At 41.2% G+C, this 11,303-nt stretch overlaps 1 long non-coding RNA gene across 1 annotated transcript; it reads right to left on the reverse strand.

The window, feature by feature from the left end:
• Positions 1-671: 671 nt before the first annotated feature.
• LOC134521560 (uncharacterized) lies at positions 672-10,588 on the reverse strand. Its single transcript, XR_010072807.1, has 4 exons — positions 10,181-10,588; positions 4,513-4,666; positions 3,889-4,042; positions 672-2,145 (listed from the first exon to the last, which is right to left on the reverse strand). It is a non-coding gene; the product is annotated as an uncharacterized LOC134521560 (long non-coding RNA).
• Positions 10,589-11,303: the final 715 nt, after the last annotated feature.

Genomic DNA, 11,303 nt, shown 5'->3' on the forward strand with positions numbered 1-11,303 from the left:
GAGCCGCGTATAAGTCAGCGGTAACAGCCTTCCCAATATTCATCTCATCATGCAGATGTAATAAACTTACGTGAACTTCAGGCGTGCACACAGCCAAGCACGTGAGAACAACGCGCGCTGCGCGAACGTCTCTTCATTCACTGAATCGTAACAAACTGTTGGCTTTCAATAGCTCCACGGTGCTGCAAAATTACCGCGTTATTCATTCAAAGCTATGGTGCAACTGCCTTTATTGATTCCGGATTTAACACTGGCTCCAGCGGAGGGAAGGGTCAGGTAACAATTACTTCGGGCTCCGCAGAGACCCCAACAAAGCTGCGTTAGGTAACGCAATGAGTCATTCCGTGCATTTGCCCCTTAATCTCTGCCTGGGGCCACCAGTAGCTTCCCACTAGCCCTGGCAACTAAATAGGGATTTTTACACCTCTGGGTGTGCGAGCGCACGTGTGTATGAGTACGTGTTTATATGAAGGAAGAAGGATTCTGTTTTTTTCCTATTGCTACATAGGCAGTTCTCTCACCATTTTCTGGGAGAAAATATTTAAATCAATGGCGTGGCTGAAGATGAAATTCGCAGGCAGGTGCTTGTACAGTGCATTTTAAAATAAAACACTACTAAAAGGAAACGACCAACAACGACATAGATCAGCCCTGTACTTGTAATGCACTTCTACGCCCTCATTTAGTGAAAACAGATCATTTAATAACATTTTCTTATACACAACATTACAGCTCTTACAGAATCCAGTTTGTATTCTGTAATTTCTCCCGTCCCCCTCCCTTCAGCGGTTTTCAGATGCAGAGCTAAACTTCATCGCCCTCGACACGCCTTTCCATACCCTCTGAGACTTCTGGTGCTGCGGAGTTATTGCTGAGGGCAGAGTGTGAACCGCAGTGAGAAGTGCCGTGACGGGAGTTCGGTGTGGAATTCGCCTGGCAGGATTTTCGCTTGGTGCCCAACGCGCTGCAAGCCATACTGGCCAGATTTAACAATCCATGACTACGTGGCTGACTTTTTATTAATAAATCTAGCAGATATAGTAGTTACTGAGAATTAAACACAGGTCTCGCTAACTGTGTGTCATAACAGAGCCACATTTTAATAATACTTTTTTCTTAATTTACCGGAGAAGTTAGAACAGCAAAGCAACCTCTAAAATCTTACTCTAAACCAGCTTTCACTTACTTTCTGCCACTTCACGCCTAAGGCAAAGCTACCACTATTAACCTTGGATTTCTTCTGCTTGAGCAGCTGCGTTATTGCTCTCCTCCTTAACTTTCCCTGGATGCACAGCAGATTTTAATTTCTTGACCGCAGAATAGTAGCGTTCTAAAATTCACTAAAGGCACATAGGCCATCAACACTCTTTCTGACTCACCTTTTCCTGCTTATCTTTCATTAAAATGTTAGTCAAGAACTCCATATTCATCAAGGATTTGGGACAGCCCCATAAGCGGGCTTCAACACTGTATGTGACTTAAGATATTTGCGTTTTAGGTTTTTTCCAGCTTTTTAAATACATGTGAAAAGACTAACATTACAAAGCTAGGTAAGAGAAGATGAATGGAGTCAGGCTTCCAGATTCCTAATGCCTAGCCTAAAAACTGTCTTATTCTCCCAGACAACTATGTAAGTATTCCACAACTAAGTAGAAAATAGAAGTAATTCTACCTGGAAAGACTTAGAGAAATCCACAGCCTACACTACTGTAAAGTGCAGCGATAAGGGTGTTTTTCTGCAAGCTCTGACTCAGTGTAAAAGGGATTTAACTTTGATTCTACCACCCACAGATCCGTACTGGAACCACGAGAACAGAACTATCAGAACCAGAGAGGGCAGACCAACCTGCTCCGGTTTGCTTTGGCAACTTAGCCTCTGGGAAGACGGTGGAGGTTTCTTTACCTCAGATAGTTAATTAAAAGAAGTTCGTGCACCCGTGGAATGCCTTCGGTTCCTTCGGAAGGAAAGATGCAATTGGACATGTCAAATACTCCATAACACATTAGGTCTTCCTCCGCCTGCTCCACGGCACTCCTGAGTGCACCTTGCCAAAGGATCAGAATAGCAGCTTTTTGAAATGAAAGCTGGACTTCGAAAGACAACGTAGTGCTCAGGGCTCCGGGTCTTGATCTGTAGGTTTGATACTGTTAAAAAAAAAAAAAGAGGGGGGGGGAGGTGTGGGGGGTGTGAGGGTGGAAGACACCATGCATAGATGCAGGCACAAGCAACAGAGCAGGTCGCCTTACCATCCCCAGTCTCCCTGCGCGCTTCGGAAGGCTTGCACGCTAGCCGCCCAAGGCAGCCAGTCACCAGAGACAAACATCAATGGAGTGCTAATCCAAACTAATCCTCGGCATTATGGATGAATGACATCTATTAACTGTTGTGCTGATGCTTTAACTGAAATTTTGCAACTCATTAAGCACGCCAGCAGGAGCAACGCTTCCCTGGCCAGAATTAGAGAAGTAACGTAGCCAGCTTTTCTGTTGAAATGGGAGATGAGAACTTACTATGACAGAAGGAGAGAGCAGAAGCTGTTGTCTGTACTGTGAGTGCTGTAACAATTTGATCTACCTTTTATATCTTAAATGTGGACCTTTTTTATATTTTTCCTCTCCGAGATACAAATGAGATAATGGAATTGTTGCTCAGTATCACCCGGTGATTCCCTAGAAACACATTAGAGTAGCCTTTGGTAATTGACTCCACTGCAAAACAAATGAAAGTATCTAAGAGTCACTATTATATCATACAGGAACCACAATTTAGCAAGATTGGAATTATTTTATTAGACAGTAACACGTAGTCTATCTGAAATGCTACCTGTTTTAAAATCCAGTCATTATCTGGAATAGTATTTTCTTTGTTACTTAGGAGAGGCAATATTTTAAAGGGTCTGAAGAGAAATAAGTATTGCTTTTTCTTTTTTTTTTTTTTTTTAGTGAAACAAGCTATCTGATTTTCTTCCTTATGAGAGAAATTATAAATTTAGTCTTGAAATTAAATGAAAATAAACCTAATAAGTGTTTGCTTGAGTATTCGCACCAGATAAGAGTACTGCGACTGCAGCTCATGCACATGCAGCTCTCCAGGATTAGCAGCATCCCCAAAGATATTTTTTGTTTGTTTTTCTTTGTTTAACGCATCTTCACATAACCTTAAACAAACTCTCTTTACAATACAGAGGGACTCTGAACGTTCAGTGACCCGTGGAAATCCTGCAGCAGCCTATGTAAATACCCAGCTACACTCTGGGCCCTCTTGGCACACACAAACCAGCCATCAGGGGGCTCCTGGCCGAGGGGGGGGCTTCAGGAGACAACGCACACCCGCTCCCACTGCAGATACAACGCTGTTTGTGATGTGAGCTTTCTAAGCGTGGGGTTTAAACCTGAAGCGTATTCAGAACACAACTAAAATCCCATCAAAATGCAAATGAATTTTCTGACTCCTATTCTTCGATCAAAACTTTCTTCTTTTCAGTTTCCCTAGTCTTCACCAAAGTTACAATTTAGCATTTGTAGCTTCTTATTTAGTCCAGGAGAATAAGCAGTATTAGCAAGGTGAAAGCTTATTTTAACGCATAAAAGCCTGGGCCTTTTTAGTAGTATTAGGAAGGGAAAATATAAGGCTACAACAGCACAGCTTCCTTTATAGTCAAGTCACAGCTTTTCCAGAATAACTTCTTCTATAATGTGAGGTTCATAAAAATGGGATGCTAAAGTATTCAGTTAATTTGAGACTCTCAATGCTCCATTTGCCACGCGCCGGTTCAGGTAAGAAGGGCTTACAGGAAAAGCAAGCAGCAGCAGCAGCATGGAACCAGCAACTCTTACTTTCCTGTCCAAGCGCTCATTCACCCTCTTTGTCTTTAAACTTATACTTACCTGTCCCAGGTAAGATGAAGTGGTTCTTGCACGTCTAGTCTGTGGTTTGCAGGTTAAAGAGCCTGGAAGTTCCAGTCCTTTCTCCTGTTCTGTTCTGCTTCTTAGATGTCTTCAAACTTCTCACTTCTTTCTCGCTAGAAACTTTTTCTAACCTCTATCACAAAACACGTATAAATAAAATCACTAACAGAAGCCAGGGCTTTTCAAGGCTAACTATAGATCAAGCAAGATAATTTTCAGGATAGTTGTGCCCACCCTAAATTAAGAAGGTGCACCAAATGAACTTCCTAAGTCTTTCTGCTTTGTTTTCTGTGGCTTCTCTACATTTTTTTCTATAGACAGAAGAGGACCAATATTGACGTTGCAACCAGAAGTCACTGAAATCTGTAAGCCATCAATACAGACATAACTCAGTATCCACATTCATATATGCCCACACCCGCACCATCATCTAACCTGGTTTCAGCTAGAAATCAATATTTCTAGCTGAGAGTTTTTCCTCTGTCAAGAAAGGAGGACAGACAGACAGACGAGCAGGACACATCTACAGTTAAGGGCAGAAGTTGGAACAAGCAGCATTTTGAACAAGGTGCAGTGTGAAAGGGCAGAAGAAAAAACCAGTACCTTGCTGTGTAGGGTCTGACGTCCTTATCCGAATCACAGTGTCCAAAGTGAATTGTTCTGCTGGGACAATCGTACAGGAGGTTGATGGTGGACTGGAGCAAGGACACAGACAGGGCTATCACATCTTGTCTGGGTGCAGAGAGCTTTCTTTAGCCTTAGCCATGAAAAAAAGAGGGGGAAAAAAAAAATAACATGAGAAAATGATAATGTAAAGCTGAAGTTTCGTTAAAGGAAAAGGATTGCCTGAACCTACGCAACTAAGCTTCCATTCAACCAGTCCTCTACTGAAGGGCGGGCCTTTTTATTTTTCAAGTGAAGCCATACAGTTCCACTGGATGCTAAAAGCTTGCCCTAACTGACACGCTTAAATGGGTAGCAGCATATACTTTATACATTTTTAATTCCTGGGAAGTATTGGAAACTTTCAAACATTGATTGAAGTGTTGCAGATGATGAAAAACCAAATCTAGTTGAAGGTGGCCAGTTCCACATTTGTTGGAAGGCATCCTTCTTCCCATCAGCGCCAAGAGCTTACTTGGTTGCTTGGGAACTTTCCCAGGCATTTCACTTCTTTGACAAATCTACTACTCATCCAAAACCTCGGAGCTCTACCCAACCGCACCTCTGTTAGGCTCCTCTCTGGAACAGGAAATTTCAGTGTTTTGCAATTCCCATTAAATCCGCAAACCTGTTGTCAGCTCCCAGCACTACTACTCTGCTGGATTTTCCACCTTCATCGTGCGGACTGGGTTACCGACAAACCCAGAACTGGATAAAGCCATTCAAACGCTTGGATGCTGCAACGAGAGCAGCGCAGCAGATTCTCCTTTGTCAGGCATCAGTATTCCTTCACTGCTTAGGGCGAGAGCACAGACACGGCAAAGAAAATCATGAAATAGCTGTCAAAGGTAGCTAACATCAATTACGACAGACTGCGGCATAAATTGCACATGACACTTTTTCAAAGCAAATCACCTTCTCCTATAAAGAAGTGCCGGTGTCATTTTAAAATTCTAATAATTTGCCGAGAACTTAAGATCGGGGGAAAAAAAGCACCCAAATCAATTATTTGCTACAGTTAGCCACTGGAATCAGATGCAGCCACATATGGATGGGGCGATTACAGTGACGTGGCCTTTTCCCCTCCTGTTATCAGAGGTTATACTGCATGAGATGATATTAAGAGGGTGGAGAACTAGAACGCTCCTAAGACAGTGATGTATTGTAGGGCTTGATGAGCTAATTTTAGACCGTTTAGGCTCAGAAACTGGCAGCGGTTTTTCCAAGAGCTCAGTTAAGACTAATTTACCTTGAATTGCATACCGAACTCGTCCTGCAGAGCACAAAAATGTAGAACTACCATGCACTTAGAGGATAAAAAAAAAAAAAATAAAAATACTGTGCTAGTTTCTGCAGGTTACCTAATCGTGCTTTTAGAAGCAGTAATGCCAAGAGGACATGACTTGCATTTTTAGACTTATGAATGCTCTTCCACAGTAATTAAAAATGACATATCCTATTAAATCATTTAGTACATACCTTAAAGCATATGATGCAGAGGTTTCTTGAAAAAGCCAGTTACGCAGTATAGCTCTGTACAAGGCCAGTGCTTCAAAGCAATTTTCAGATTTTATGAGTTACTTATGCTTCAGAAAGGCAGAAGCTTTTTTTTTTTTTACTACCAAGAAGATAGATACACCGCAAATAAGATACAAGCCCCTCTCCTTGATTTTTGTTGTTGTCAATTAAAAGTCCACTGCATACCTTAGCGTCAACACAAATATTCACAGGTTGCTAGGGAGGTCTTCTAGTGGTAGAAACCCCTCTTTATACCGAGCTTCTGTGCAAGTGAAGCAGCAGGAACGATTAAGCGATGGCTAGGAGGAAGCGATGGCTAGGAGGAAGCGTTGGTATTGCTTGCATATTCCCACCAAAGAACATTACTGCCAGAATTCATGGGGAGGAGAAGCCTAAAGTCTTTGCCATATAGCTAGATATTGTATTCATCTTGTAAGATTGCAGATTCTAACTGTACATATCACATGAAACATTTAGGTTTCTTCCCATTATCTCTATTCAGCCAAACACTGTTTTGCTCTGCTGACACTTAATGAAAACCAGCCCTAGAACACGTCTGTCTTCCACAGAAAAAAAAAAACAAACAACAATTCCTTTTCCAAATTTGAAACAATAGCAGTTTTAGGAAAGTAGTACACCGAAAACTCCTGTTTTATCTGGACAAGGTAGGATCAAGTAGAGGTACCTCCCAACTGCAGCACCACATCAGACTGTAGGAGCTGAAAAGCAGACCTTGTGTTAGCATTTTTGAACTCTTACTGCGCAGGGAGTACACAGCGCCTCAAAAAAATCCTCCTGGAACACTGAAATTCACAAGCTCATTATACAAATATTTTTCCTTAGAGAACCACCTACTGTCCCTTGAAATTCAACCAAATATTCCCTCACTTCACCAGTACCTGTAAAACACCTGCATGGTGACCTTTGATGTTCTCACTGCCTCATCCAAGGACTGAAACATAAACAAAAATGAAGTATTTGGGTGGAAAAGGAGATGTGTGAAAGCCTAGGTATGTCTGTGACGCATGGAAATGGCCCTTTTTATTCCAGGATTTTATTATTTTTAATAAAAATAAGAACAAGTCACACAAGATTAAATTCCAAGGAAGATAAAGAATAGTTCCATCCAATTTTTTTTTTCCTGATAACACCATTAGAAGACAGACAAATCACAGGGTAAAAGAAAAATTAATTTTTGTAATGACAATAAAAAAAAAAAAAAAAAAAGAAGTTGGCTCTTAGCCAGAGGGCTTTTTAAACCTTTAGAGAAGTTTTAAAAATACCCAAGACCTTTTTTTCCCTGCTAAAGATCATGACAAAATCATAGCCTTGCCATTTTTCTGATGTTTAGCATTGGTTTTGACAGTAACAACCAGATGTTCTTGCTTATTAGCAAACGCAAAGGCTGGGCCAGCCTAAGAGTAAATTTATCAGAAACACTTCCCCGCAGACATCTGCGAGGCATAAGTGTACGGGGGAGATTCTTGGGAGATGACAGGCAATTAAAGACATTGGCACCTTACTATAGGTACTTGAGAGGATAATTGAAAAACACAAACATATCTAAGTTAGGGCACACGAGAGTTCAATTTGTTGAGCAGCCAAATGCCTTCACTGCCTAAGCCGAGTAACTTCCTACTGTCCCAGAAGATGAATCCTGGATGTCCTTTTGTAGCAGCACTTTTGCAGGGTCAAACCTTAATATAACAAAGGAGAAGAACCGGACTTGCTTTGCAGCTGGAGCTGAAGGAGAAGTTCTAGCAACATCCATATTCATAAGAAGTCAACACCATACATCATTTTAGTTTCAAGTATTTATAGCCTCACAGGAGCTTTATTTCTGAAAACGCGAGGAAAGACAAATGGACTGAGGATCGTTGATTCCAATACCTGCCCCTCTGCCCAGACCCTCTTGAAAAGCCGACTACAGCCTGGCACAGGAGGACAGCGGGCACCGCCACCATTACGGTGAGAATTAAAGCAGATCAATCCCAAAGAATGGTAGCTCAGTAAAACTCTCTCACTGTTGCCTAGTAAAACGGCGAGGTAGATGAAAAAGTGCAACCCATGGACTCTAGCACACATCCTTTTTAATTTCAGGGTCCTTGGAAGAAGACCAGAGTATGATGCGCAGACACGCACAAGGATGGTACTCCGATGGGCAGAAACAAGATGAAGCAGCGTATTGCCTGTACTTTCATAGCAGATGTGACATTCAATAGAAAACAGTAAGTTTCAATATGCTGACGGTAAACGATGCTCAAACACCAGATGTTCATGTGTTAAAACCGTGTTTTATTTAAAAATAACATTGGTAAGACCAGATCAGTGCAAACTACAGTGGAATATATAATTAAAAAAGCCTTACTGATACCCTTCTGTGGTAGCAATAGAACTTGCTTCTGTCTCCATCAATAGTTTATCCCACCTTCCCGAATTCCAGCAAAGGACGCAGAGTAGACTGTTACATGCTGAAATCACCACATGAAAAATAGCTCTAGTACACAAAAGTCTCTGAATTATTACTCGGTCTTTGAAAATAAATACTCTCATTATCAAGAGTCCAACCCACAACTCTCTGAAAGCCATAAAACTACTTTAAACACTCATTCTGTTCTTTAGACAGCACCATCTCAGGAACTGGCACGGGAAGTCCTCAAATTCCCTGAATACTTGGAAACATTCACTTTCTAAAGACATAAACCTAACTTGGTTGTATTTTAATAGATTTTAAACCTGGACATTTCTACATACCAAGAGAGATAGCTTTGGTCCGGGAATGAGTATTGTCTGGTTTATGTGTTTTTTGAGACTGTATCGCTACACCATGGGGTAGATAAGGACTCTATCTATCCCACGGTCTGGCTGACCTGAAATGAGAACTGATTTACGGCTTTTAGGAAAGCCAGACAGAACCAGGGGAGATTTATGAAAACACAGAGACTCCCACCCTTTTATTGATTCTCAGCTCTCCCAAATTCTGCATAAACAGCCCAAGATATTTGGCTTAAGATGCAAGATATTGTCTTACCTTTATGCCTATAATTTGTTGTAATGAGATTGTCGTTAACTAGATTGAATTCACAGTAAGCATCAAAAGTGACCATGATTTTGTATAAATAGATCTCTTCATACTCCATATAATATACCTTATTAAGCTAAAATCTGTGGCCACAAACTATGCCAAAAATCAGAAAAAGGGCGGGTGGATGGATAAGGACCTGAATCCAGTGAAGCATTTAATTCACAAGAGAAGTGCTGAAGTTGGAACATGATTCTGTAAAGATATATTTACAAAAAGACTCGCTGCAACCCTTATCAGAAGCTTGTCTTTATGAGCAGATAAATTCGTTAGTCACGAAATACTGTTAAATCCAGCACCTCTCACCAAGAGTTCAGAATAGACCAACATTTCTAACAGGGTGTTTCCTATTTGCACGGTTGCAGTAGCAAGTCTATTTAGTGGCCACAAGGAAGCTTTAGAGCTGTTTTCACCCCAGGATCACACAAAGACAATAACACGTGAATCCCGAAGCTACCCAGTCGATCAACTTCGGTTAGCCCGGACAAGCACACCATGAACAGCGGTGCAGAAAGTGTCATCATGACCCCCGTACCGTTTTACTGCTTTCTTTGCCTTCAGACTGCGGACAAGAAAAGCAGACCCTTCGTCTCTCGCATTTCCATTATTTTTTTCAACACGATCAACTAAGTTGGACTGAGGTTTTAAAGAACTATGTTGCAAGAAACCTTAGATGAGCCAGCTGACAAAACATTAACGTTACTCTCTACCACAAAAGTAATCGAAGTTTCTCCCCCTTTCTTCGGTTTGTTGGCCTCTGCTTTGGCACAAATGCAAATATGCAAAGCCTTTATGGTAAAACCAGAAGCAGGACAGACAGCAGCAAGACTGGTTAACAGTATTTCTCTCCAAACAGCTGTTATTAGTTGTAAAAAAAAAAACCAAGAGAAAGCTTTCATCAGAAAGGCTGCAGCTATTTTGCAGAATTTTCCCGGCGCCTAAAGGCTGGATGCTGCAGTCCTAGATACAGGATTCGCGGCTTTCCCTCCATCTATAAATTAATCTTACCTTCAGAGCCCACAACACAGAGGAGGAACCACCCCCGCCTCGCCATCAGTCCTGGGTAGCTGCCAGAGATTTTACTTCAAGCAAAGGATCTCCTTGCAAAATATACATCCTATTTTTCCGAGGTTATGTATCTCACAGTTGTCCCTTTGGTACTTGTTGAAAACCATTTCTTTTTTACCGAAGAACGCAAAAGATCGATATTCACAAGTTAGCGCATTTCAAGTAAGTCTGTGTTCTTTCTGAGCACAAAAGATTGTATAAGCAATCTTATTTTACCTAAATTTTGCCTACTTTTTTCCTAATTATAAAATATAGCCTATGTATCCTTTGCTTTAAAAAAAACTTGTCTCATTTTATGGCAATTCATTCGCAAAGCAGTCATTAATTACGGAGAGTGGAGTTTTCCCATTGTGCTACTGTCAGAGAGATAACATATGACTGACAGGATACAGAAACCTTCACAGAAACTCAACTGAGAAATAGATAAAGTCATTCTTTTCTAGGAGGAGTCTAATTCCATACGCCATCAGGAGTTTTCAGTCCTTTTCCTGTCCTTGTTTGGGACTATGACATCTATTAATCCAGACGTTACTGATTTAATAGCAGCCATGAAGAAATATCCTCCTAAGACAAAAGTTTGCTTAGGCATTTTGCTCTTGTACAGAAGATTTATTTCATTACGTGCAAACATAGTCTGATAAGGCACAGTCTGGAAACTGGGAAGACAGTAAACACCTCTGTTTTGCTTTGACTTAGACTAAGATCCAAAGGAAATCAGCACCCTATGTTCCGATCCAGCAATCAAGTTAGACTGATTTATGCAGTCTGCTTTTTTCCTGAGATGCCCTACGGCTTCTTAAGTCAGAAGCGTCGATTACTTATTCTACATTAATTCTACAAAGCTTTAAACTAATTCCGGCCTCTGCATCGACTGCTGAATCTCTGAGGAGAAAGAGCTTGGGAGGGAAGAAGATTTTTAATGGCTACTTGAGGTCACCTAAGAAAAGAGGAAAAACAAAGCAACAACTGAGGCTGGAGGGCTCCGTACAATATTTTGTCTTTGCTTAGGCCACTGGCATCCCGGTTTTAGTGTAACACAAATCAATGATAAAGAGGTATTAGG

This window comes from Chroicocephalus ridibundus, chromosome 10, assembly GCF_963924245.1.
Source record: "Chroicocephalus ridibundus chromosome 10, bChrRid1.1, whole genome shotgun sequence".
Classification (NCBI taxonomy): domain Eukaryota; kingdom Metazoa; phylum Chordata; class Aves; order Charadriiformes; family Laridae; genus Chroicocephalus; species Chroicocephalus ridibundus.